The 24,573-nt window shown below is 40.4% G+C and overlaps 1 protein-coding gene across 8 annotated transcripts in view; it reads left to right on the top strand.

Moving 5' to 3' along the window:
• GRIA3 (glutamate ionotropic receptor AMPA type subunit 3) overlaps positions 1 to 21,948 on the top strand; it is a 604,867-nt gene extending 582,919 nt beyond the window's left edge. For all 8 annotated transcript variants that reach the window (XM_068251187.1, XM_068251183.1, XM_068251184.1 and 5 more), the window contains one exon: positions 16,780 to 21,948. The gene's annotated coding sequence lies outside the window, so the exon portion shown is untranslated. The remainder of the gene's footprint in view (positions 1 to 16,779) is intronic.
• The last annotated feature ends 2,625 nt before the right edge of the window (positions 21,949 to 24,573 follow it).

Below are 24,573 nucleotides of genomic sequence, written 5' to 3'. Positions count from 1 at the left end.
TTTTTGACAGTCCCTAAACTCCAGGAGGGCTGCCTGCAGCTTGCGTGAGAGGCTGACCATCCCTTACATTCTCCACACCCCTATGGACAGTATACCTATATCCTTCCCCTATTCCCACAAGCCCCCCACCACCATGTTGTTAATGTTTTGTTTTTGCTTTGGCAATGCTAAATGTATTTGGTCCTGCCAATAAAGCTTTTTGGGATTTGGCTGGCAGGGACAGGAGACACAGTACATGCAAGTAGCCTCTGTGTGATGTGGGACTGCAATACAGATATGCTATCTGCTCTATCTCAGTCTCTCCACTCCACCTGGGGGGCAATCTCCCCCCAGGTCCCCTTTCATTCAGTGATTTAGGGCTGGTGTCTGGTGTATTCAGGTTTGTTGTTGTAAGGCAATGCAAAATACTAGGCTAGCTGATAAAACTGCAATTAAAGGGCAGGCAAGCTGGTATATATACACAGCATGATGCAGAGCTTGCCTGGAGGGTCCGTTGGCAAAAATCTGTCTCTCCCCTATGTCATAATGACTGCATCTTGTTAAACAAGGTGAACATTTTTTGACAGTCCCTAGACTCCAGGAGGGCTGCTTTCTGACTTGTGTGAGAGACTGGCAGGGACAGGAGTCCTATTACAGGCAAGTAGCCTCTGTGTGATGTGGGACTGCAATACAGATAATGCTCCATCTTAGGCTATTCTCAATTTCTCTCCACTCCTCTTCTCTCTGGGCTAATGCACGCCAAAATCACAATAGCAATCGCTAGCAATTAGTGAGTGCGATTTTCAGAGCGATTTCTGAATGAATCACTCAAAAAAATGCTACATGCGGTATACATGCGATTTTGAAAAAATCACAACGCTGCTGTGGGAACACCCACATAGGGTAACATTAGCCAAGCGCTTTTCAAATCAATGTTGATTTGAAAAACGCTCAGAAGCCCTCTTGGTGTGCACCAGCCCTCCCTCATTCACCTTTGTTTACCTCTTCCCCTAGTGCTGGCTGGCTGTGTCTTCTTGTCATACAGGAAAGCTAAATAAAAGTGCAATCCTGGTGAGGCAAATTATTATTATTTAGTATTTATATAGCGCCGCCATCTTCCGCAGATGCATATATCCCTGCATCATATGGGTATCGCTTGCGCCATGTGACATGTGACATATTCCACTGAATTGTCCAAACTAAAGGTGGCCACACACGATACAATAAAATGATCCGATTTTACGGTAATTCGATAAAAACGATCGGATCTCCCGAAATACCTTTTCACCAGCTCTTCCTCTGGAATCTTCAGTCAACTGTCAGGGTTTTTCCTTATCTCTTCACTCCCAGGGAGCTGTGTGTCCTAAATGCTAGAGGCCAAACACTAACTTATATGACCTCAAGAGGCCTCTAGTGTTTGGCCCCTAGTGTTGGTCATGTAATACACAGTTCCTCAGAAGAGAAGAGACTGGAAAAAGCCCCGGCAGTGGAGAGAAGATACAGTAGGAGGAGGCGGCAGACAGGAGAGAGTTGCACTGCTCCTGCGTCAGTCAGCCTAAAAACGCTGACCGACCAAGGCACTCCTGACCCACTGCTGAACGAGCAAAATTTTTCATCCAATACAATCAAGCAATTTGACAAAAAAATTGATTGGCAATCTTTTACAATATCAATTTCTAGCAGATAAAATCAAATGATCAAATCTGCTGGATATCAATAAAAATATCAACCAATGTATGGCCACCTTTAGTTGTATGATTTAAAGTTCAAATAAATGTTTTTAATCCGTTGTTTGAATAACCATTCAGACATTAAACAGCATATAGCAATAAGCTGCTATGTCCCTCCCATTCTTTAAATCAAAGGTTCCTTTCAGGCTCTCATTTTTATTGATTTGACCTGTCAAATGATTATTCCAGTAGAAGATTAATAGATGTGATGGGATGCAATAAAAATTACGGTTTCTTATGAACCTTTTTTTATTGCTTATGCTGTTTCAAAGTTCACTGCACTAAAATGCCTCATTCTATTTCAGGTAATATTACAGAAGATGAGAAAAGACTTCAATTTCTTTCTAAACAGATTACAACATTCTTAATCATGCAAGGGTTAAGGGGAACAAAACTAAACAGCCTATTTTACTGTAAACATGAAAATTAAATAATCAATTCTCTATATTCTCTGTATACCTCAGTTTAGGCATTGTTTTACAGCTGACTTCTCACTCAGAAAGTCTGAAACACTCCCTTTTATAATCACATGGGCATGCAGGAGAGAAAGTTACCACTCTGTTGGCTGAAGCCACACCTTCCAACTGACTCATAGCCTATCATGGCTGTCAGTCAGTCACAGGAATGGAGGCATGACTCTGCAATTATTGGGAGGCAGGAAGTGAAATGGTTGCTGAGGATATGAGATCTAAGCGCATGTTTTCATTTATTATTTACAAAAATTAGAGCATTTTACAATAATTTTAGACATAATTTAGTCGGTAATGTTCTTCTAAAGTCATTGAAACAACTATGCCTGTAATGGTGCTTTAAATTGGACCTGAATTCTAATTTTAAAATGGAAAAAAATATAAGTCTGCATTAGCTTTTCCCTTTTTCCTCTGTATTGAGTTTTTCTAAAGATTGTCACACTCTGCTGGGTGCTGTGTTTTGCCTACCTCTCCAGGTAGAGAAAATGCAGGCACACTCTCCTCTGCGCAGCACCCAACATGGAAAGTGTAAGGCTGCAGATGTTTTTCCCAGTTTTTTCAATTTTTTAGAGAATTTATGTATATTTTTATATATGAGTGCTTACACTGGGCCTTTTTTTCTATCATCATCCATTTGTAGTTCTTTATTTGTTCGCATTTTCAGAAAAGTGCCACTTAGAATAAAAACAGACAACCAAAGCAACTATCCGAGCAATTTTCACCTCCCCTTCATTTGCCAATAACTTTATCACTGCTTAACACAATGAAATGATCTATATCTTGTTTTTCCCGCCACTAATTAGGCTTTCTTTGGGTGGTACATTTTGCTAATAATTATTTTTTTCTAAATGCATTTCAATGGGAATATTAAGAAAAAATTGAAAAAAGTCATTATTTCTCAGTTTTGGCCCATTACAGCTTTAAAATAATACATGCTACCATAATTAATGTTTTTTATTTGCCCATTTGTCCTGGTTTTTACACCATATAAATCAAGTCCCTACCACAATATATGGCGCCAATATTTTATTTGGAAATAAAGGTGCATTTTTTCAGTTTTGCATCCATCACTGTTTACAAGTTTATAATTTAAAAAAAATAATAGTAATATACCCTCTTGGCATGCATATTAAAAAAGTTCAGACCCTTAGGTAACTATTTATGTTTTGTATTTTTTAAGTGTAATTTTGTGTGGGAGGTAAAAAGTTAATTTTAAATGTAGTTGTGTGTCAGTTTAATTAAACATTGTATGTAGATGTAGTTTTACTATTTGGCCACAAGATGGCCTCATTCATATTTTTTTTCCTCCCTGCAAGCATGCGATCACGCTTACAGGAAGTCAAGGGAGGACGTGAAACTTTTTTTTTCTTCAGAAAGATTGCGGCTTCTTATAGAAGCCATCGCTCTTACTAACGGGGACTTAGAGCTATGTCCAAAAGGCTTAATTGGTAAGCTAGCAATAACAGAAGAACATTCTGGATGTTATGTTTCTATTTTAACTCTGGCACTGTACTGTAGAGTATTGTACCATGCAAGGGTGTTGCTAGGATCCGATGAGATCTGGGGCACTTTTAGGTACTCCAGCTGGAAAATGGGTGTGGCTACCCACTAGAATGTGGGTGTGTTCATGGGTGGAGCTACATTTACATGAACTTAACAGCGGTCTAAGTAGGCCTGCCCAGCAAAATGTTGGATGTTAGCTATCAGTAAAAGCAAGAAGTTTTGAATCAAGGTGATACCATTTATTGAAATTTATAAACAGATAATTTGCATATTCAGCAGCATGCATTGTGGGTAACCACAGTTACACTCCAAACCAAAGGCAAACCAAAGTGTACCTGAGCTGTAAATACCACAAGAATTTATACTTACCTGGGGCTTCCTCCATCCCCCTGTAGTCCATGGGTTCCCTCTGTGTACATCTGGTCCTCTCCATTCTACCACTGGAACCCCTGGTAAAGTCCCTTACTGAGACTATTGTGTCTGACTGTGTGCCTTCTTGGTCGCCCTCCCATCATTGGGAGTGTTCTGCACCTGTGCAGTTAGCCAGTTACCAGCCTTAAATAACAGGCACAGAATGCTCTTAGCCGCATACCTCAGACTCAGGCTGACCTAACCTAATATGATTCTGCTATAACCTAGAGAGGATTGTAAAGGACAAAGCTCAGAATTTACAATTTCTCCTGGTTAGCCTGAGTCTGAAGTGTGATGTGATGAGTAAATAAGCTAAGGGTCTTATGTATTTGTCATAAATGAACAAACAGCCTTGCAAGACACCTCTAATGTCCTGCTTTAATAAAGGGTTCGGAATTACTTTTGTTTATATATGCACAAAAAAGTCTCTGTACCTCCTTCAGTTGCTCAACTGTATATATTCTGTGTGTCCTAACTTCTTGCCAGTATACAAGAACAAAGTCTGAAGAAGGCTTATTATGCTAAAAGTTTACTTTTTTTCCTTTTTCGTTAGCCAATAAATGGTTTCATCCTGATTCAAAACGTTTTGGTATCTCTGTCACTGAGCTTGTAAAACTGAATTCCAAGCTTACAGTTTTAAAACAGGGTATAAATCACCTCTCATATCGACCAAATCTGAACAGGAGTCCTTACTTAGGTTAATCAAAAATAATGAAAAGGTGAGTCATGTGTCTCCATATTTGAGTGTCTTTGAAGCCACTCCTATGGAAGGTTAATTTAGTGATGCTATCTTGCTCTGCCCAGCTTCACAAGTATTGCTCAAAATAATATTTTTTCATATGACAGTGTACCCCTGATCAGAATAGAGATGTACTGCTTAGCTAGCTGCCAAGCATCCTACTATTTTCCATGGTGTAAGGTGGGGAGGGGCATACAAGAGGTGTTCTTGTAGTTTAAACCGCAATAGTTGTTAGCTGAGAAGCATCTAACTCAGTGGATTACTAAAGTGGAGGCTCCTACCATCAAGGACATCTGTTCATACCTAAAGCAATCATGGATGAATGTTTTGAGCAGCCCAAATCTAGTATGTAGCTTGAAGGTAGGACATGGCAGACCCACCTTCTGGCTCTGAGTCCCTTTAATTGCAGTACAGCTACAACTTAAAGTTAAATTAAAGAAAAAAGTTTGGGTCTAGTGATGTATGCTGATAGTAATGTGTCTGTTGGTGTTTGTTCATTACAATAAAAGTGACTTTCAGCTTGCAGAGCTGTGGAAGGGACAAAATCAGTGCAAGCCTTAAAGAATGGAGTGCTCCTATTAAAACAGCAAAAATCACATTACTACACTATTTATTTGTATTTCTTTATTTAAGTATTTATCTAGCGCTGACATATTACGCAGCGCTGTACAGAGTATATTGTCTTGTCACTACCTGTCCCTCAGAGGGGCTCACAATCGAGTCCCTACACTATAATTAAATGCATTTAATCAGTTCCATCAGCTTTATAAAATGTGACTATTCTTAAATAGATAAAAAGATATATCAATATAGGGTTCTATAGATGCCTTATAAAAGGCAGACTGCAGTAATTAGAGAAGGGAGAGAACCTGCAGTAGACATAGGGAAAGCTTAGTTAGGCTCTTGTGTTAGGCTTGTTAGCTTGCTCCTTGCTGATACTGCTAAAAAGCAACCCTCAACAGCTCTTTTGAGAGATAATGTTCTTGTGATCTATTTTGTGTGTGTGTGTGTGTGTGTGTGTGTGTGTGTGTGTGTGTGTGTGTGTGTGTGTGTGTGTGTGTGTGTGTGTGTGTGTGTCCCACAGACACTTGTGTTGCATATACAGCCCTGTCAGTCAGTCTTAGCTGGCCCTTGTCCCCCTTGGTAATTCCTACTGTGCCACTGCCAGGCCCAGCACATTCAGTGACTACCTCTGTGTGTGACAGCTGCACATTTGTAATACCAATCACTGCATACCTACCTGTTCAGTTCACCTACCTACCTACCTATGTGAGTGCATGCAGTATTATATACCACCAGTCACTGTACCTGTTCACGGTACCTGTGTGTGTGACAGCTGCACATTTGTAATACCAATCACTGCATACCTACCTGTTCAGTGCACCTACCTACCTACGTGAGTGCACGCAGTGTTAAATACCACCAGTCACTGCACCTGTTCACGGTACCTGTGTGTGTGACAGCTGCACATTTGTAATACTAGTCATTGCATAATTGTTCAAAGTAGCTGTGTGACCGCACGCTGTTTAATATACAAGTCACTGCATATCTGTTAACTGCACCTGTGTAGCTGCACATTGTATTGTAATACCAGTCACTGCATACCTTTCACTGCACCTGTGTGACTGCACATTGCATTAGTCAAGTCAGTGCATACCTTTCACTTCATCCCCCCCAATATGAACAAAACAGGCAGAGGCAGACCAGAAGCAGGCCACCCAGCAGGTCTGTTCAAGATCATGCTGATGTGATTTCGTGCGGCCCTGGACCAAAGTGTATAGTGCTCAGAAGAAGACACGTCCCATCAACTCCCAAGATTGTCAGGACATACAGGATACCACCCACCTCCTGAACAAACTGACAGCCATCATCCCAGTACCTGAGGGAACCATACTGGCCATGATGGACGTGGAGTCCCTGTACACGAACATACCTCATGATGATGGTATTGCGGCCTGTCGTAAATCTCTTCAGGGTCAGGGCATATCTGTAAAGCCTATTGCTGGGCTGATCAAATTCATTCTCACTCATAATTATTTCACTTTTGGGCAATGGGTTCACGATTTGCACCACAGTATGAAAATATCTTCATGGCCAAAATGGAAGAGGAATACCTCAATGCATGTCACATAAAACCTATGGCCTACTCCCGCTTCATTGATGATATTTTAATTATCTGGTCCGCTAGTTAGGATGATCTTCTCCAGTTCCACAGGAACTTCAATGCTTTCCCTCCTAAAAATCAAATTGAAACTTACCTACTCTCACACAGAGATTAACTTTCTGGACACCACCATATACATCAGGGGTAACAACCTACAAACCTCTGTGTATCGCAAACCTACAGACCGTCCCACATACCTAAGATATGACAATTTTCATCCCAAGCACATTAAGAGCTCTATAATTTACAGCCAAGCTATAAGGTACAACCGGATTTGTTCTGACAGGATCGACAGAAACAAGAACCTGGATCGCCTTAAGAACACTTTCATTAAACAAGGTTACAGTCCTCCTATGGCTGAGGTCCAAATCAGGAAAGCCAACATCATCCCCAGGACTGAACTCCTGAAATATAAGCAAAACCAATAAGAGGACCTTGTCCCTTTGGTTGTCACCTACAACCCACACTTGGAAATCTTAAGGAGGATTTCTAAGGAACTTCATCCCATTTTACACAAGGATCACAGACTGAGAAAGATATTCCCTAAATCTCCCCTCTTGTCATATCGGCAACCACACAATCTAAATCAGATGATTGTCAGGAGTTCTTTGAATAGGCCTCAACAAAACTGAATATCACCCTGCCGACAAAAAAGGTGTGGGACCTGCAGACACATTTACTCCACTGACAGGTTAACGATACCAGGTTCACAACAGGAGTACAGAGCACAAGGGATTTTTTCCTGTGGCTCCACCAATCTGGTATATTTGATTATGTGTGCTAAATGCCCCAATGTTATGTACTTGGGAGAAACTGGACAAACTCTGCGCAAGCGTATAAACGGACACAGGCACACTATTAACGATACAAAAACTGAACTCCCAGTTGCTACACACTTTTGTTCCAGTGGACAGAGCATGTATGATCTTCGTGTCACTGCCCTGAAGGGTGACTTCAAAACGTCAAAGGATCGATTAATAGCAGAAACAAAATTTATAAATTGGTTTAAAGCAGTGGACAAGGGCTTGAATAAGGACAAAAACGTTTTATATTGGTATGAGGCTGATGATATTTAAACTCTTTCTCAACCTATATAGCTAAACTTGTGAACTCAGAATTTGCGATACCTCTGTGTTAGTTCAACTCCCAGGTCTGTGAGTATGGTGTAAACAAGGATTCTTATCTCAGCTAACAACTTCCCACCCCATTTAGATGTTCTGTTTCACTTAAAGGGATTCTTTCGCGAAAAAAGTAGGCAGTTAAAAAATGTGACAGATGACAGGTTTTGGGCCAGTCCATCTTTTTAAGGGGGATTCTCAGGGCTTTCTTTGTTTTCAACAGCATTTCCTGAACAACAGTTGCAAAATCTAACTGACATAATAGTGTGCAAGTGATTAGGGAGGCCGGCTGGTATCTTGCTATTTTGGCAGTTAAACTGCTGTTCAGGAAATGCTGTTGAAAACAAAGAAAGCCCTGAGAATCCCCCTTAGGCCTCTTGCACACTGCAAGCAATTCAGATTCAGATTCCGCTTTTTAATCAGTTTTTACCTCCGATTCAGATTCAGATTTGCAGTGTGCAAGGAGCAAACTGCAAATCTGAATCTGAATCGGAAGTAAAAACAGATTAAAAAGCGGAATCTGAATCTGAATTGCTTGCAGTGTGCAAGAGGCCTAAAAAAGATGGACTGGCCCAAAACCTGTCATCTGTCACATTTTTTAACTGCCTACTTTTTTCGTGAAAGAACCCCTTTAAGGCATCTTAATGACTTGTATTTATGCTTGAAAAAAATATGTTTTCCCTTTTGATGTTGCATGTATAAAGCTGTCTGTGCCATCAGCCTGCAAGCATACAGGATTGTAAGCCCGACGAAGGCTGCAAGACCGAAAGCTTGCTCATTCTTATTCTTTTTAGTTAGCCAATAAATTGTATCATCCTGATTTAAAACTTCTTATTTAACACAGAACACCTCATCTTCCACTGCCACCAGCGCTACTACAAGCACCACATCCGCTGCATTTGACACTTCGCAGGCGTTATTTGGTGGGGAATTAACTGATTCACAGCCATTATTGTTACAACAAGATGAAGGCGCTAAGCAAGTTACACCACCTCATATGTCTGAGTTAGGCATCACTATGGACGTAAGGTGTAAGGAGGATGATGAAGTACCTGCTGTTGGTGCAGTTTATGAGGTGTCTGATACAAACTAAGCTGTGGAGGATGATTATGATGATGACGATGATGATGATACTGGCATGGATGTCAAATGGGATCCTAATAGACATGATAACCAGGGGGACAGTTCAGAGGGGGGGGTCAGAGAGGAGTGGGAGGAGACAAATTGCTGAAAGAAGCAGGGGGAGCTCGTCATCAGAAACAGCTGGTGGCAGTTTCCGGCCCCATGTATCGCCACCTGTGGACAGCCAGCCAACATGCCCTTCAACATCAGCTGCTGATGCCACCATAGTGCCATCACCCCTGGGCTCAGCGGTGTGGACATTTTTTCGTGTGTCTGCCTCAGATAAGAGCAATGCCATCTGTTCTATCTGCCACCAAAAATTGAGCCATGGAAAGGCCAACACCCCCGTAGGGACAACTGTCTTACGAAGGCACATGGAGAAAAGGCACAAACTGCAATGGCAAGACCACCTGAGGAAAAGCAGCACACAAAAGCAAAGTTGCCCTCCTTCTCCTCTTCCTCCTTCAGGTGCATCATCTTCAGCCTCTTTCTCCCTTGCACCTTCACAATTACAGCAACCCTCATTCACTCCGCCTCTCCCCTTGATCGGTTCCTACTCCTCTGCCCACAGCAGCAGCCAGGTGTCCGTGAGGGAAATCTTTGAGCGGATGAAGGCAATGTCTTCCAGTCACCCCCTTGCCTGGCATCTGACAGCTGGCTTGGCGGAACTGTTAGCTCGCCAGCTGCTACCATACCAGCTAGTGGACTCTGAGGCCTTCCGAAAATGTGTGGCCATTGGGACACCGCAGTGGAAGATACCAGGCTGCAATTATTTCTCAAAAAAGGCGATACTCAAACTGTACCGTGAAGTTGAAAGGCAAGTGGTGTCATCTCTGGCACACAGTGTTGGGTCAAGGGTCCATCTGACCACAGATGCCTGGTCTGCCAAGCACAGTCAGGGCAGGTAAATTACTTACACAGCCCATTGGGTCAACCTGGTGACCGCTGGCAAGCAGGGAGTACGTGGCTGTGCAGTGGACCTAGTTGTGACACCTCCACGGCTTGCAGGCAGGTCTACTGCCACCTCCTCTCCCTCTACTTCTCCTGCTACATCCTCTTCACTGTCATCCTCCTCCTCCTTAGCTGAGTGGCTGTACAACTCTACTGGTGCTGCGATCTCCTCACACCTCCAGCTCCCCAGAACCTATGCTGCATGCCAGGTACGATGGTGTCACGCCATCTTAGACATATCTTGCCTCAAGAGAAATACACTGGAGCAGCTCTCCTGGCTGCTCTTAACAAACAGGTGGATCAGTGGCTGACCCCACACCAACGGGAGATCGGCAACGTGATGTGTGACAACGGCAGCAATCTCATTTCGGCTTTGAATTTGGGACAGTTGACACATGTACGCTGCATTGCACATGTGCTCAATCTAATAATTCAGAGATTTGTGTGTAAGTACCCAGGCTTACAGGAAGTCCTGAAGCAATCCAGGAAGTTGTGTGGGCATTTCAGGCTTACACGGCCATGGCACGCTTGGCCGATATTCAGCGGAGAAACAACTTGCCGGTGAAACGCTTGATTTGTGATAGCCCGACTCACTGGTATTCAACCCTCCTTATGTTTAACCGCCTGCTACAACAGGAGAAAGCCGTCAACCAGTATCTCTACAACTACAGTAGAAGGACACACTCTGGGAAGATGGGGATGTACTGGCCGAAGTTCTGGACACTCATGCGAAATGCCTGCAGGCTCATGCGGCCGTTTGAGGAGGTGACCAACTTGGTGAGTCACAGTGAATGCGCCATAAGCGACTTGATCCCATATGCTTTCTTCCTGGAGCGTGCCATGCGAAGAGTGGTGGATCAAGCTTTGTATGAGCGTGAACAGGAACAGTTACAGGAACAGGAGGAAGAGTTGTGTGATCAATTCTTAGAACCAGATGTTTCCTCAACACCTGCAGCAGCACAAAGGAGGGAGGAGGAGGTGGAGGAAGAATCATGTGGGGAAGAGCAGTCAGATGATGAGAAAAGGGTTTTTTTGTAGGAGGAGGAGGCGGAAGAACAACCGCAGCAGGTGTCGCAGGGGGCTTCTAAATGGGGTGGGAAGTTGTTAGCTGCTCAACTCCCGTGGTATTGTTCGTGGCTGGGGGTAGGAGGAGGACTTACCTGACATCACTGAGGAAGAGCAAGAGGAGATGGATAGTACATCTGGATCCAAATTTGTGCAGATGGCGTCTTTCATGCTGTCCAGCCTGTTGAGGGACCCCCGTATAAAAAAACTCAAGGGGAATGAGCTGTACTGGGTGGCCACGCTACTAGACCCTCTGTATAAGCACAAAGTGGCGGATATGTGTCCAAATCACCAGAATGCAAAAAGGATGCAGCACTTGTAGAACAGTCTGGCAACTATGCTTTACTGTGCGTTTAAGGGTGATGTCTCATCACAACAGAATAAAGGTACCACTGCCAGTAATTCTTCTCCCATGTCCACGCAGGTAAGGACAGGACGCTCTAGTGATCTCATGGAGATGTCAAACATGCGGGCATTCTTTAGTCCAATGCCTCACCTTTACCCTTCCGGATGCACCCTCCACCAATGCCTGGACTGGCAGGTAGCTGACTACCTGGCCTTAAGTGTGGATGTAGACACTGTGAGCAGCGATGAACCCCTGGACTACTGGGTGCGCAGGCTTGACCTGTGGCCAGAGCTGTCTCAATTTGCCATCCAACTTCTGTCTTGCCCTGCCTCAAGCATCCTGTCAGAATGGACCTTCAGCGCAGCTGGAGGCATTGTCACTGAGAAGAGAAGTCGCCTAGGTCAAAAAAGTGTTCAGTACCTCACCTTTATAAAATTAGTGAGGTATGGATCCCAGAGGGCTACTGCCCGCCCAAAGACTAAGTCAGTCCCCACACACAGCATCTCTGCCTGCACGCCGTATGACTGCCTGCCCCAAGACTAATCGTTCCCTAAACAGCATCTCTGCCTGCAGGCCGCTTGACTGCCTTCTCCGCCACCACCAACAGGGTCCAAGACTCCAGGCGGATTCCTGAATTTTTAAGGCCGCTGCTAGCAGCGGCCGCTATAATGATTTTTCTGGTGCGTGTACATGCCTGCCTAATTTTTCTGGCTGCACTGCAGCTGCAGCAACAAAACAAAAGGCATGTACATTTGTCAATTCCTCTTCGTGATTGTTACCTTTCTGCGGTGAAGGGGCTTGCGCATCACAATGAAGCAATGACCGCCGGCTATGCGAGTGTCTCGAGGGGGGGGCACTTCCAAGATAATAAGGTCGTTGCTTCATTGTGGACAGACCAAACTAGATCAGCTGGACAGTCACTGTGGTTCTGTCATTGAGCTACCTCAGCCCGGCGACCATATGGGCTTGAAACCCGCCACGGCCTGCACTCTCGCCATGGTGCGCACCAGTCCAGCAAGGCCGTCACTACACAAACAGCTGTTTGTGGTGCGTTACACAGTGAGTTTGGTGTGTCAGTGTGAAGCAGTACACTAATTACACTACCTGATTGATGTATACACATGCAAGATGTTTTAAAGCACTTTATGCCTGCAATTTAGCATTGCAATGTGATTTCTGCCTTTAAAACACTGCTGTGCATCAAATCCAGATATTTCCCCGGGACTTTTGGCATGTATCCCACTCCGCCATGCAAAAACTCAGGTGTTAGACCCCTTGAAACATCTTTTCCATCACTTTTGTAGCCAGCATAAATGTTTGTAGTTTTAAAAGTTCGCCTCCCCATTGAAGTCTATTGTGGTTCGAAAAGTTTGCGCGAACCAAACTTTTTGAGGAGGTTCGCGTTCGAGGTTCGCTAACCGAAAATCGGAGGTTCGAGCCATTTCTATTGCTCTGTTTCCTTGGACAACACAAGGGTACTCATCTAATGTTGGTGGTCATTCATAGTGATGATCGTAATCTGCTAATTATGATTACGGCCATACATAATTACGATTTGGACTTTCAACTAATTTTGTGTAATCCATTCATAATTTGGCATCATTTTCGGGCAATTTCTTACCAACTTTAGTGGACAATAGCAAAGCCCCCATACATGCTATTGTCACCAAAATTGCGTTTAAAAATGAAATATTACAGTTTGAAATATTTTTTACTTTGCATGTTTAACCACTTCAGCCTACAGTGTCATTTCACCTTATGCATCTGAGCAATGTTCACCTCCCATTCGTTTGCCAATAACTTTATTACAACTTATCACAATTATTTGATCTATATCTTGTTTTTTTCTGCCACCAATTAGGCTTTCTTTGGGTGGTACATTTTGCTAAGAATTATTTTTTTCTAAATGCTTAAAATACAAGAAGAGAATCGAGAGCCCAATATGGTGCAGTATTGTCAGGTAAAATGAAGAGTTCAATGCAATTTTATGTGTATATACTCACAAACACGGGTTATCCATAGGCAACCACTTTAAATGCAGGTGGGGAGCATTAGGACTTGACCCCACTCAGGTTAGGAAGTCGCTCTCAGTAGATAGTAGATGGGGATGCACCCCTCCACCCAGGGTGGACTAGAAGATCAGCAAAAACTCGGTATACAGAGGTGCCAGAGTAGAGTAAAATATTTTTTAAAATGCTTAAAAGCAGAGGGGGATGTTAGGGTGGACTTACCTCCCTCTTACAAAAAAGAAAACTCGCTTGAGTCTCGATAAAACAGAATTGACAAATAATTTATTCAACTCCACAAATGCAATGCGTTTCGCGGGCGTGACCCCACTTCCTCAGGCAAAAATGGGAGCACAACTCAGTGGGTCAAGCAATAGGTGCTCAAACCTATTGCTTGACCCACTGAGTTGTGCTCCCATTTTTGCCTGAGGAAGCGGGGTCATGCCTATGAAACGCGTTGCATTTGTGTAGTTGAATAAATTATTTGTCAATTCTGTTTTATCGAGACTCAAGTGAGTTTTCTTTTTTTTTGTAAGAGGGAGGTAAGTCCACCCTAACATCCCCCTCTGCTTTTAAGCGGTTTTAAAAATGTTTTACTCTACTCTGGCGCCTCTGTATACCGAGTTTTTGCTGTTTTTTTCTAAATGCATTTTAACAGGAATATTCAGAAAAAAATGGAAAAAATTCATTATTTCTCAGTTTCAGCCATTATAGCTTTAAAATAATACATGCTACCATAATTAAAACCCAGGTATTGTATTTGCCCATTTGTCCCGGTTATTACACTATTTAAATTATGTCCCTATCACAATGTATGGCGCCAATATTTTATTTGGAAATAAAGGTGCATTTTTTCAATTTGCGTCCATCACTATTTACAAGCTTATAATTTAAAAAAGTATAGTAATATACTCGCTTGACTTCCATATTAAAAAGTTCAGACCCTTAGGTAACTATTTATATTGTTTTTTTTTTTCTTTTTAATTGTATTTTTTTTTTTTTATAAAAAATTTTATTTTGGGTTTTTCAGAGTGTGACGGTAAACAGGTGATTTTAAATGAAATTGATTGTGTATATTTAAAAAAAAATTATGTAGATGTTGTTTTACTATTTGGCCACAAGATGGCCACAGTGAGTTTTGATTTTTCGTCCTGCAAGCGAGAGCTCTCACTTTCAGGAATAGAAGGAGTGATGTGGGACATATAAAAATCGCGGATTTCCAGGGAAAGTGGTCAGTTTTTCTTAGGGAGCATATATCAATGAATGGGGTCTGTATGCCCATTCATTGATCTCAGGGGCAGCGAAAGGCGGTGGCACCACTGCAGCAGTACAGACTATCTGGAAGGATATATCCGTCCAGATAGACCGAAGTGGTTAGAATCAATTTTTTCAAAAACTGCAAGATCTTTTTGAAAAACACATAGCAATTTTAATGATGTTAGCATTTATGGAGCTTTGCTATTAAGGGCTTAAGTTGGCGCAGTATTACGGAAAAAAAATTACTAGAAATTGTGAAATTGCAGTTTCTAATTGTTTGAAATTTTGCATTTTGATTTTGCATCATAATTGCGAGTTGCAATGCAAAATTACAATTGAAATGTGTGTTCACTAGTCATTCACATACTGTCCTTGAAAAATAGACATTTTGACCCAAAGCAGTGCTAACTTTTCATTTAGAGGCAGAAATGAATTAAGAGTTTAACGAATTATGTAAAAAAGGCTCATCCAGTGCATATACTCAAACATTGCAAACACTCAACATGTAGTAAAATGATAGTATATTTCTGTTATTTCCACTGGTGGATGCTGCTTGGAATGATAAAGAGCTGGCCTTATGCCAGAGACCTAAGTGCCATACAATAAGACAAGGGTATCATCCTGCATTCTGGGCAAGGAAAGAAGACCTAAGTGGCACAAAAAGTTTCACATTACCTTTTTATGAGTTTCCATAATAGGTCATATTCCTATACCACAAATCATATGATAGCACAAACCAAGATACTATTACCCAACATGGTAGATATCCTCTACATAGATTAAACACAATAGTGTAAACCTAAACCATGTCTTCTTTTTTCCTTTTACAAACATCAGCTATTATTCGCCCTGGCGACCTGAATAGACTTCATAATCGCATTCCCGTGTCATGGGATTGTAATTTCCATCATAGTTTGTAAAACATGAAAAGCAATAAAGAAGAGAAAAAAAAGGAAAAGCAAGCCCCAAATCAGTGCCCTGCTATGATAGAACATCAAGAAAAGAAAAAGAGCAGAACACAATAGATAATAAATAAATTACAGCCCATGATCTATAGTATTTTGAAAGCTTTTGCTTAGGAATTCTTTTTCCCTTAACCACTTAACGACCGCCTAACGCCCATAGGCGTCGGCGGGTCGTTAGTGGTATAGCATGGAAACGGTTTGAGCGGCCTTTCCATGCCAGTTCACGGGGAAGAAATCCCCGCTGTTTACATCACACGGCGCTGCTGTGCAGCAGCGCCGTGACGTAGATCGGCAATCCCCTGCCTCTGATTGGCCGGGGATCGCCGGCATCTGATAGGCAGAAGCCTATCCTATCAGGCGCAGGATGGATATCCGTCCTGCGCCGCTCAGAGGGTAAGGGAGAGGGAGGGAAAGCCGGGGAGGGCGGAAAGCGTTCCGGAGGGGGGCTTTGAAGAGCCCCCCGGAAAGTGCGGGTAGCCGGCGGCGATAAGACCCCCCCAGCAGGACATCCCCCTAGAGGGGAAAAAAGGGGGGAAGTCTGATCGCCCTGGCTATTTCCTGATCGGTGCTGCGGGCTGGATTGTCCATGCAGCACCGATCAGAAGAAGATCCCCTGGTCCTTGTTTCTTTAGGTTACTTCTAGGACATCATTTTTCATCTTTTGTTTAAAATAACTTTTCATCATTCTGCAACAGTTCAAAAAAAGTAGGTGAAAGGTACTTTAAAAATTATTCAGAGTATTGTACTACTTTCTGGTGGCTTACAGTATAAGACATTTTATTGATAAGGTTTGAAAACACTACCTAGAAGAGAAAGTGAATTGAATAAGGGCTAATGTGTCCCTTAAATAATAAAATGTATCCCTTATTGATTAAGTCAAAATGGCTGTTACGTTATGGAAGATAGATGCCTTTAATTTCATACAAAGTAAATATAACCATATTATTTTTCAGATATCCATTGAGAAGAACCAAATGACTGGGTTAACATTAGAGAATGAGGCTTCCTCCTACATTCTGACCACCTGAGCCAGTTAAACTCTTTCCATGGTGTCAGAAATGACACAAACTGCTGATGGTGCAAAGAACTTTTGCTAGAAAGAACTGACTTTTTTTTTCCTTCAGTGCCTTATGGAACATTCTGAGTCTCACAACAATGCAAACTATCACTGAAATGCTAATGCTTTGCTTGAAAAAAAAAAACTATGTTTAAACTGGCCACAAGACAAGATTATCTCATGTAAGAAAATGTACTCTTATAAAGAACACATTCTATAAAAGCCATTGATTATTAGCACTCTACGGGGCCTCAGATGCTCTATATGCATTTTAAAGGTGCATTCACTCTCTTGTGATTTATGAACACTTTTTCACTGTCTGGTCTTCTTTGTAGTCACTGCTATTTGTTTCACTAAAATCACTCAGGCTGGTGAGGGTGAATTTTACATGACTTAAAGCAAAACAGAAATGAACACATCAGCTTAATTGGATTTTAAGACTTAAAACCTGGAGAGACTGAAGAAACCTGGAAAAAAAACAACATGCTGTCATATAGAAGATTCCAACTGTGTGTCTAAAATTATTTTATTGTGTGTCTAGAGTGAATGCACTTTTAAATTCACAAGTGTTATGTTAATATGTTTATGCTGTTATTGTTAGTTATGCTGTTTTATGTTAATATGGACAGCCTGAAAACTAACAAAGTCTTTTGAGTTCTTCCTAAAGTTAATGTCTTTACCTGAAATATAAGCTATATCTTTCCTCTGAAAAAAGGGTAAGAAAACAAATACATAAATGCAAAATCAGGCGTGGAAGAAAAGGAAACAACTATCGTTATTTCAGGTTAAATATATATATATATTTTTTTTTATACCTAAAGATCTGATACGCTGCTTAATGGATTAAGTAGTTATTTGTTTAGTGCTTTAACCAGCTCATTGTGATACACAAAAATGTCCACTTACTGGAACCTATGTATCAACCATAGATATTTCATTTAGGCAGATTGTGCTTCATAAATGAAGGCATTATATACCAGTCTTTTTTTTATTCAATAAGCTAAGACAACATTGCTAAATCATGTTTTGTTATCAATAGCAAGGTAGATTGGTATTTACTATGTGTGTGCAGATTACAGTAATGATTACAAATTCTAATAAAACACACACCAAGCCAGAACATGTAAAAATGGAATATTTTCTTATTTCACATCTGTACTTCTGCTACAATTAAATAATTTATTAAAACACGGCTATGGATATGTCTATAGAGCAGACCTGCAGTATGGAAAATGTTAGATATCCATTAAGCTGCAGTGCATTGGATAACAGAATGAGCCTAAGAGCCGTTGAGACAGCAGCTCACGTTTTATTGATTATTTTGTACACCTGTATCTGAAAAGCAAGCAAATACAGCTAAATGCCAATAATTGAAGTCCAACAGCCAACAACAGCGGAACAGGAGTATTTAAAGCCATTTATTTTGGTGCTGCTAAATCAGCACAGTTTATTAAATGCTGTGATTTTGATTGCAAAACTAATTTGTTGTAAAAGATGTCTGTAAAAGCATTTTATTATTTAAGATACTGGCACAAGCTTCAGACAGGGTTTTGACATAGTTAGTTTTGATGTTTTCTCAGTAAGACAAGTACACTAACTGCAATTATGTGTAAAGTTTAGCATCCTGCAAGCCATACATGTTCAGACATGGCAAAGTGAAAAAATCACAAAAAAATATTCTAATGTTCAATACTCTTGCTGTACTCTTTTATTATCATTTGTTTGATTTGCTGGATTGAAACACAATACAGTATGTCTGTGTGTGGCCAGCACTAGGCTTAGTTGAGTAAACAGGTTAGCATCAGGGCTACTTTAAACAGATAAGGCTAGTGTTAGGTTTTGGAGGGCCATGCACATATTGATTTTTCCATCCTACTCCATTACTTTCATTGAATGTAGCAAGGTTCTGTTGCCCCCAACATGCCTGACCATTCCTACTTTGTGCAGTTTATTGAAAAACCTAGATAAAGTAGGTAAAGGAGTAGCAGGGGTGGGGGATTGATAGCCGCATAATGTTGTAATGAATTGCGCAGGGCAAATTCAAATGACTTGATTCATTTTCTACTAAAATCTAACTGCAATTGAGTGGGCAAGGTGGTAGAATTGATCACCAATCTATTTTTGAATGATGTTCTTGATTGCTCGCTTACAACTAGCATTAAGGTCAGAGTTAAACCTAATGATAGGAACTAAACTAATATCAAGGTTAAGTGTTAGGCTTACAAGGTCATGCTTAGTGTGAGAGCTAAGTATTAGATGTATGGGCTAATGGTTAGTGTAGGGTTAAAGTTAGTAGTTGGCATAGTTAGGGGTTCAGTGTTAGAGATACATACAATGCAATCGTTGATGATGAGTATAAATTGAATGGTATTGGTTTGTCTATTAACAATGTAAACAAAATACAGAGAAAAACACTGTGCCACCTGTTTTATAATTACTGCAGTTAATTTTTTATGACAATGACTAACCTATTGCAGAAATAGTACTATAAGGATGAATACACCAACTCAGGTTACAATCTTTGCCATGTTTATATTTGTAATATATTCCATGTTGAGTTCAACACAATGTTGGACAAAAAGGTAAAAAAAAAGAGTACCGTCTCATGCTAATAAGGCTGTATTTGTAATTAAATCTTCTCTTCAGTGACATTGAAGTCTTTGCAGTACAAAACACAAATGAACTTGTTGAGCTCCTAACAGAGCAAAAACATTAAACGTGTCAAATATGGTATAGTTCTGATTAGGAAATTCTAGTAGAAAATTATTTTAAGAGATCAAAAACAAAAACTCACAGCATTGCAATTTATTTTATATAACTATATCTAGCAAATATAGCTAACTACATATTGATACATAGGTTCCAACTTCCAGTTCTGTATAAAATATACAGACATCTGGCTGTTAATATAAAACAAATAGGCAAGCCTAAACTGAGGAAAAAAACTCTAGCATTTAAAGCGTTAAAGCACTAAACCTTGATACCATGACACGCAATAAAAATGTGTCAGTACTGATCTCAAATTGCTTTGACCCTTGTGTGTTCTGTAAAATGTGCAATCCACTCTAATATTACTTTAAGTTCTAGGTAAAAAGCTCTTTCAGAGACTTATGTTTAAAATAGCACAGAGGAATGGTTGCTTTGATACACTGCATTATTTTTTTTATTTTTTTTATTTTTTTGTTCTCAGCTGCATCCAATCTAAGAAAAAGTTTCCACAGGAAGTATAACTTATTAAGTAGACTTGTATTACCTTAATGTAGTGCAGGGATTTCCATAACAACAAAATTGAATAGTGATTTGTAAACAGTAGATCCTGTCAAATATTTCTTCTTTGTTCTCTTGGTAAACCAATCCTTGCATATGACTTACAGAATTTTCCCTATTCAGTCCCATTGTTTAAAATTATAATGGGACCCCAAGGAAATTATTTGTAAAAAAAAAATAATGTAACAGTATTCGAAATGTTTTTAGGTTGTACAGTTTCATTTCACAGGAAATGAGCTGCAATTGCATCAAGAAAAACAGTTATTTGCACACACTTAGAATAGTTCTAGTTATACTGGCTACAGAGCATTTTTTGAGACATTGTACTTTAACACATAGATATCACTGTGTACTTATTGTGCCTGAGACATGTCAAAACCAGGCTTGTCAGAGGTTACAGAGAGTCAGATATGAGCCTCTCTTGAGTCTCTTAAATTGTATATCTTTTTTAGTATTTATGCCAGAATGTAAAAATCCATGTTATATCAATACCTGCAGTTGCATTTAAGTTATTAGGTGTGTTTTAAATAACGGAATGTACATGCACGAATGTCATCAAACTACATTCCCTCAGCATCTATATGTGGTTTTTTAATTACCTTCCAAAGTGCAAGAGTATGACAACATAGGGAGGAAAGGAACAGAAATAGTTTTCATGATTATTTATCAGGGTCAGTTTGATTTAATTATGTAATCTCTTTTATGCTATTCCTAAAACATGTGACATGTCTCTAAGCGAAAACCAACATTTATTTGTCCAACTTGTGATATTGTCAGTTTGTCCTGTTTTATTCTACATGACCTCAGCTTTACTACCAGCCATATTTTATTAACAAAAAAAAAATGCATCCCTACTAGATGAAACATTTTTTTTAAATATATTTTCATCACTTTATTTCTACATATGTATAGTTCAATATAGAAGTTATCTATTCTATGAAGTAAAACGAATTAAAGACTGTGATAAGCTGAATTTAGAATTTTAACATGTAATTGTATCTTTAGAAGATGGTAGTATAAGGGCAGGGGTGATTGGGAAACATACTAAAGCCATTACAGAACCAGAAATAATTTAATCATTTTATAATTGGCATGTTCCCATAGTGGGCAAAATTGTTATGTATGGAACAAAGCAAGATGTTTGTAATCTGATCAGCTCCTACTGCTCCTTGTGACTCCTTCCTCTCTACGAACTGTAGTATATTCCTAAAGCCACCTATTCTCTCCTTGTGGGTGTTTTATAAGGTATCGGTACAGGGCAAGGATAATATCCTATGAGCACACTGCTTAAAGACCTTAAAATCTGTGTACAAAGAAAAAGGAAAAGTGAAACAGACATTTTATTCACAGTGTTAAACCTTTACATTCTCCCAAGAGGATTAAAAACCGATTTCTACATTTTGATGACAAAATAAAAAGTGAGGGAGGTGTAGCAGTTTTGGTAAGTAACTACCATCTGTTATAAGATAAATATCCTTATTTGCGAACTCTCCCTTACTTAGCAGACCTTTGTAGACAAATAAATGCACGCTCCGTGATACAACCAAGACTAAAGGATATAATGTCCAAAGTGAATCAGTTCTCCAATGCCAGTCCGACAATGAAAGGAGGAAAGGTAGCATCCAGAGCAGCTCTCTCAGGGGTAGGATTTGACAGGTATCTGTATTGGAAAAAGGAAAGAGAAGAGAGGGCCTCTATGGTGCAATGCCTTTAATTCAGTTTGCAAATTGCAAAATAAATGCATGTACTAGATCACAAACATTTGCAATCATATCACAAGCGTATCTCATATTTCCAATGTTACACTCCACGGACATTGACCGTGGCCATTGGGGATATCAACAAGGGTATGCGGTAGGTCTAGAGTCCAGGCAAGCTCCATGTGCCATGTGATGATAATGACGATGCATTTCATAACACTAGTGTGTCTTTGTCAAGTCAGGAGCCTGACTTGACAAAGGCACATTGGTGTGTCAAAATACATCATCATTATCGCCCAGCACATGGAGTTTGCCTGGACTCCAGACCTAGCAAGTACCTTTGTTGATATCCCCAATGGCCACGGGCGATATCCAAGGAGTGGAACATTAGGTATGTGAGATATGCTTGCAAATTTTTACAATCTTGTATGTGTATTTTCTTTGCAGTTTGCAAACTTAATTAAAGGTATTGCACCATTGAAGCGTTCTCTTCTCTCTCTATTAGCTGACCTTTGTGCCTGTAAATAGAGAAAGAATAGCCATCTTAATTACATGAGTTCCAAGCCATCCTTGGTGAGATGTACTAATATCTGTATTCTCAGTTTTGGAAAAGAATTGAAATGCTTTGACCACCACAGGGCACAGAGGTTACAGGTGCACTGTCTCTCCACTGGCGTCAATATAGAAAAAGTCTGTTCATAATTTGCATATTCCTCATCGCCTGTAGTGGTCAAAAGGTAAACATATTTTTTTCAGGACAGAGGTTACTGACAGTAAGTTCAATCAAGAGGAACCCCAAAATGATCCAAGTGAGTTTAGTTTAGTTTAGTCCATTTTTTCATTCTTTTTACCTGACACATGGACCAGTAAAGTAATCAAGGCATATGTATGATTTAAAAAAAAAGTTTAATTTGTACACAGTGATGTTTTTAAAAATGCATTACCAGTTACATCACAAATACCAGGTGTCTCAAGTTCTGTGTAACGAAATGGGGTGCCCTCTAGGATTTTGTCAATAACAAAAGAAAAGGCTGTGAATACAATAACCAATTAAAATATAAAATATATATAACAAAATAGCTTGATAGATAATAACATAAAAAAATTATAACAGAAAATACTTATTTTTTCATAAAGAGAATTTATTTGAATTAATATGTCTTCCAGTTTGAAAACGTCATGCAGTCAACACAATTTCTATAACTACTGCCTGGATATAACTTAGAAGCCACAGGTGGTAAAATCACCTCTCCATCCAGTTATGCAACTAAATTATATAAAACTAGCTGCCCTATTGGCATTTTAATATGCAAATCCCACGAGTAAACCTAAAGTCTAGAAAAGATGTCCCGTTTTACATCTTTGGACAGTCTCTATTATGAGAATTTTGAAGTTAAAGAGAAATCAGAAACAAAAATTGAAATGTCCCAGTTATTTGAATAGAATTTTTTAGAAGTAGCAACTTTCTGACTTATATGCTGCATATTGATACTAGGGCAGTGAATAGTTACACTGCCTTGAAATAAACATACAGTTCATGTATTTGGGGAATTTCGGTGACTGAACTAAATCACTCTAAATTTTTCCACTGTGATAGATTCCCTTTAAAGAACACATATGAAATGTAATAGAACACATTAGGTAAAAAAATGGTGCATACAATGACTTATTTGCAAAGAGCAAACAAACTCCAACATCTGTGTCTGCTGTAGTTAAATAATGTCCATTGGGAAAATCAGTATCTATCTATTTTTAAAATGTGAGTAAAGCTGGCCATACACTGGCCCGATTTGCGCCCGTTTCAACAGCAGATTCGATCACTGGGATCGAATCTGCTGCCAATCGTTCACGCTACACGCCGAATTTCGATCCATTGCGTCCGATCCCGTCGATCGCGCCGTGCGGAAAATAACCGTCGATCGCCCGCGGGTAAAGAGCGCATCGCTAGCGGCGTTCGAGTGCCCGACGACCGATGCAATAGAGCCCGCATACATTACCTGCTCCGCCGGCGCGACTGCCCCCCGGTCACCGCTGCTCTGTCTGCGCTCTGCTCTCCAGGTCCGGCATGCCTCACTTCTTCTAGCCCGGCAGGAAGTTTAAACAGTAGAGCGCCCTCTACTGTTTAAACTTCCTGCCGGGCTAGAAGAAGTGAGGCATGCCGGACCTGGAGACCAGAGCGCAGACAGAGCAGCGGTAACCGGGGGACTGGAGTCGCGCCGGCGGAGCAGGTAATGTATGCGGGCGGGCGGGGGCAGCAGCAGCACCACCACTACAACAGATTGTGAATGGTTTCAGGCTGAAATCTGTTCACAATCTGTTTGCTGTAAAGGTAGCCATACGATCCCTCTCTGATCAGATTCGATCAGAGGGGGATCTATCTGTTGGTCGAATCTGATTGCAAATCGACCAGTGTATGGCCACCTTTAAAGTCGTTACCATAAACTGATATGGGTATAATAATAGATGGTTGCCAAAATGGTCTAATTTCTCAATATTTAGAGCACATTTTCTAATGTTTACATTTATGCTACATTCAACTTTTCAGATAACAGGGAAAGAAAATGTATAAATTGTGTAACAAGCTGTAAACGTAGGATTTCAAACATACATTCTAACTTCAAAAGTGCTTTTTATAAAGCGCTGAAATTTGATACGCAAGCAGTATTCCTGACAAATGCTCATTGGTGTCTGCAGATTTATGTAATTAGCACCAATGTCTTTAT

This window comes from Hyperolius riggenbachi, chromosome 8 (assembly GCF_040937935.1).
Source record: "Hyperolius riggenbachi isolate aHypRig1 chromosome 8, aHypRig1.pri, whole genome shotgun sequence".
Taxonomy (NCBI): domain Eukaryota; kingdom Metazoa; phylum Chordata; class Amphibia; order Anura; family Hyperoliidae; genus Hyperolius; species Hyperolius riggenbachi.
This window is presented reverse-complemented; position numbering and strand designations above follow the sequence as displayed.